Below are 5,000 nucleotides of genomic sequence, written 5' to 3' on the forward strand. Positions count from 1 at the left end.
CATCTATCGACCCTTCGAAAATTCCCGTACGCCTTTTGAACCCTCCCAGACCGGATCCCAGAGTCGTACGGTACATCAAAAGTTGTCTAATTTTGAGTTCTGTCCGTTTCCAAGAAGAACCAGCAAGAAAGATGTTCGCCGTGAATTTCTCGTGGCTTTTCCGTGTTTACACCATAGGGAGTTGGAGAATTTCTTGGACTTAGAAAATTTTCCACACTCACGCATAGACAGTCATGTATACATGTACAAGGTACATGACGTACATTGTGCATATACATGTGCATGCACATGTTCCCCTATCCCAGGCTACATGACTTGTACAATGTCGCGTACATGCATGTACACAGCTACTATAAGTAGTGCTTACCCTAAGTGACAGTCATGACGGTACGTCTCACACCTCACACTCCCTACACGCACACTGTGCCGCCAGCTACATGACTCTGTACAGTGCAGTGATGCTTGCGCTAACTGACATGACTGTGACATAATTTTTATTACCTCACACTCCATGATTGTGCACGCTGTCCCAGTCACACGTGCACTACTGGCACTGCGCCGGTGCTTTTCAACCTTACTGACATCAAGGTACTACTACTCAGTAGATGATCTCACGTCTCACACCCCACATTCTTGTGCGAACAACACTATCCCAGCTAGCTACATGTCACACTACTGCTGGCGCTAACTGACTGTGTTGCACTACTTCTCACACCTTGCACTCCACTATGCACACTGCCCTTGCTCTTCGAACTACACCTACATGACGATTGTATGCTAACTCTTTGAGTAGCACCGGCTGGCAGTGTCACACCTAAACCCGTAGGTGCTATGAATGGCACAGCATTCATCGTCACATTCGTTTGCACCACTTCTTCCTTGAGATTTTCAAAATGGCCCTGTCTCTACTACGCTGGGGACAAAATTAGCCCCCAGCCTTGAAACTACTGAACCGTCACTTGTGCACTGCATGTTCATCTTCTCACGCGCTCATTACCATCATCATCTCGAGCATTTTCAAAAAGAAAATTTTTGTTTGAAAAATCAAAAATTTCGTCTTCTCACGCGCTCGCATGATCATCATCTCTAGCATTTTTTCAACAAAAAAAAATTAAAAATCCAAAAATCCAAAATTTCACCTTCACATCATCATCATCATCATCATCGGTAGCATTTTCAACCAAAAAAAAAAAAATCCAAAATTCCAAAATTTTCTAAGTCCAAGAAATTCTCCAACTCCCTATGGTGTAAACACGGGAAAGCCACGAGAAATTGGCCATGAGGTTCTTTCGGGCATATTTCTTTGGCCACAGGATAGAACTCAAAATTAGACAACTTTTGATGTACCGTACGACTCTGGGATCCGGTCTGGGAGGGTTCAAAAGGCGTACGGGAATTTTCGAAGGGTCGATAGATGATGCGGTGTGCAGGTGCAGTGCTACCTATGAGGGGGGATGAGGAGTTATTTAGAAAAGCGATCCTGTCAGCTTTTCTATTATTGTGTTCACATGGCGCTACCTAACGACACCGCTATTCAGACACGTTGTCTACGTAGCTACGTAAGTCTCTACGTAAGATGCTCGGTACCTTGTCCTGGACCAGGGAGCTACTCCATGGCTCCTACCATCGCGCAGCCGGCTGGCCGCATGCGTGTGCATTGCAGACTTTTTGTTGTTGCCTTTTCGGATGTGCATGCACGAAGAACTTCCTTCTTTGGAACTGCTTCTTGCATGAGCTGTTTCGTTTTGGAGCTGCTGAGACCTCCTTTCGCGGAATATTTCTCAATGACAGGTGAGTTGACCAGTTCCCTTTGATTCATTTGCTTGTGTTGACTCTTTCATTTACGAAAAGTGTGCTGATTTTGGGTGGAATGCAATAAATATGGAAAAGCTGACAGGATCTCTTTTCTAAATTTAGCTTTTCCGCTGCCGAGGCCTCCTTTTACGGAATACTCGATGACAGGTGATCTCTGAGTTGACCGGTTTCCTTCGATTCATTTGCTTATTATGCTCACCCTTTCATTAAATTTTACGGAAACGTGTGCCGATCTTATTCGGATTTTAATAGATCCATTTTTATCTATTTGCCCTTGTCTACAGTGTGCGATACAGTGTGCGAAGAACGCGAGTTCACCTTCTTGACGGTAAGGCCTTAAGGCTTATGTTAGATGTGTTGTCGAAATACTCATATTCATTGTACATAAGTACGTTACAAGTGATGCACTGGTCAGTGGCATACTATCGTTGGCAGTTCCCAATCTGGAGGGAAAGGTTCAAGGACCCATTGACCGAGTTTGCAAAATAAATTCGCATATCAGGGAAAATCTCCAGAGTCTGGGCTTTTTGATTTGTGAGTACCGCCGAGATTGCACTGCCCCAAATACAGTTTCGTGCAGCCAAAGCAAGAATTACGATCTGCAATCTGTTTGTAGTACCTGCAAGAATGTGGAGTACATGTATCGTACTTTCTCTGTTGCTGTTTCAGTTGCCGTCATGTTGCTAAAAAAGGTTCAGTAGAGAGGTTCTGCGGAACGAAAATTCGAACGAAGCTTCACGACAGTCCTTGCGAAAGTGTGTATGAATTTTTGCACGAACTTTGCGTTCTGCACATTTTCGTAGTTTCTGGGGCCAAGTGCACGTACGATCTCACGAAATTTCCTACGACAGTTCATTTCGCGTTCCCTGCAAGTTTCGCGTCCAAAGTTGCGAAAGTTTGTGCGAAGTTTCGCACTTCATGACGTAGAGCGAAAGTTTGTACGCATTTTCGTTTTGCAGAACCTCTCTAGTGACTCATTTGTTTCATACGAGACGAGTCAATGAGTCGGTGTGGCTTAGAATCTTTCGCTGTAGAAGAAATCTATTCGTATGCCTATTGGAGAAATAATTGTATTCACTGGTTATAAAATAGGTTAAGACAAACTCACAGAATAAATACCATCGGTCCCTTGGTGTTCGTCCTAAAGAGGTTCGACTGGATATCATTCATACTCACCAAAAGACGTGTAGTTGTTGGAACGAGGTTTTGGACTCAGCAATGTATTCGTTTACATTTTAATACAATGTCATGTTTATTGTTCCTCCTTTGCTGTGTTGTTTTAGAAAATCGTGGACTAACAGTTTGAAGTCATTGAACTACTTCCAAAAGTTGTATCGACATCAACAGGATTACCATTTCAGTGCAATATGATGCAGGATGACCTTATAACGATAACCCATGATTATAAACCATTATAAACACAGAATCACCAGAATCAACAAAAACATCTGCAACACGCACCTGGCTACATTTCTCAAATAAATCTGATCGAGGGTGGGGGAATCTGAAATATCTGAAAGGCAAGACAATTTCATGACAGAGTCATGAAATCCTGCAACAGCAAGCTGCAACATGCACAGAATGACCTCCGTATAAAAAAGGTATCACCACCACCAGACCACTACTCACATGTCATGTTTCCCCGCAGAAGAACATGCAATTGCATTATGCTAGTGCCATTTTCTGCAAGAAAAGGCTTGCACATCAATGCGTATAATACGGTATTGATATGATGTGAAGGCCATCATTTAAATATTGATATAGGGCATTCCATTGATTGGTGACAGAAAAAAACAAAAGAAATTATAGCAATAAAAACTGCTTTATGGCAGTTTTCTAAAAAAAAGTTATTGTGTTCTAGTCCATGGACGGACCCCGTCTAAAAAGTAAGAAATTAACGAAATGTGATAGCCGAAAATTAAAATTTCACACAAAACCTCACAATAATCACACACAGAATGAAAAGCTACATGTAGAAGACCTTTTCCCCTCGTGATCCTCTTTCCTATGCATGCATGTTGCCAATTGTTGGTGCAGTACAAGTTTAGTGTTGAAAGCAGCATTTCAAGTGTTGTGATTATTGTGAGGTTTTGTGTGAAATTTTAATTTTCGGCTATCACATTTCGTTAATTTCTTACTTTTTAGACGGGGTCCGTCCATGGACTAGAACACAATAACTTTTTTTTAGAAAACTGCCATAAAGCAGTTTTTATTGCTATAATGAGTCTGGAGCCGGATGGCATCGATCAGTGTAAAAACTGGTCAGACGGTGTCTACAGGGTTTTCGGGTGCACTTCTCATCGGCTGAGCGTTCGGTGGCGATTTCATTCGGATGTAATCACATGCGAGTGGTGCCCTGCGATACCACTTTGATGGGTCGTAGGGGTCGTAGCCGAAACAGTTACAGCGTGGACGAAGGCGATTTTCGTGTGCAATGGTAAAGCGATTTTGGCTCTGAGCCAATGTTGTCTGAGCCGGGCACATGAAAAAGTCCTAAACAAACCTTGCGGTTGTGTTGGGCTGAAGTGAGTTGAAAGCTTGCTTGGTGTTTCGGTTGGCTTGGCGTGGTAGTCAGAAGAGCAGTCGTTCCTAGGAACACTGATCGGCTGATCCCGCATCAAACGATTGTCGTTGAGCGCAACGTCGTCCCTGATTTCTGTGATTCCCGCTGGCAGCATCGTGCACAACGCACAGCTGTCGGTTAACTCGGGTTGAATGAGGTCTGTCTGGGCGCGTGCGTGGCAATCGTCGAGAATTGTGTGGAAGACGTGGCAAACAGGCGCGGTTAGGGAGGAATCGATGGCGTGCGAGCGCTTGAGGTTGCTTCTACCGAGAAACGACCGTGGGGCTGCTGTCCCTGCACTGAATTGGGCTTGCCACGCGAGAAACGAGTGGACTTCTTCCGAGGCTCGTCGTTTTCTCGTCTGTGTGCACGGCACTAACAATGTGCAACCGATGCCCGTGCTTCTGTAAAAGGTCGTGCGGGTGGTCGGTAGAAGGTCAGATATCTGGTTGATCCTGCCAGTAGTCATATGCTTGTCTCAAAGATTAAGCCATGCATGTCTAAGTATAAGCGTTCTTATACCGTGAAACTGCGAATGGCTCATTAAATCAGTTATAGTTTATTTGATGTTGACTTACTACTTGGATAACCGTGGTAATTCTAGAGCTAATACATGCGTTAA

General features: G+C 43.9%; 1 non-coding gene across 1 annotated transcript in view; it reads left to right on the plus strand.

Annotated features, from left to right (window-relative positions):
• The first annotated feature begins 4,820 nt into the window (after nt 1–4,820).
• The window catches only part of LOC135807265 (small subunit ribosomal RNA), a 1,809-nt gene continuing 1,629 nt past the window's right edge, over nt 4,821–5,000 (plus strand). The window contains exon 1 of the ribosomal RNA XR_010551553.1: nt 4,821–5,000. This exon is cut by the window's right edge and continues 1,629 nt beyond it. This is a non-coding gene — a ribosomal RNA (small subunit ribosomal RNA).

The sequence above is a fragment of the Sycon ciliatum genome, chromosome 1 (assembly GCF_964019385.1).
Source record: "Sycon ciliatum chromosome 1, ocSycCili1.1, whole genome shotgun sequence".
NCBI classification, from domain to species: Eukaryota; Metazoa; Porifera; class Calcarea; order Leucosolenida; family Sycettidae; genus Sycon; species Sycon ciliatum.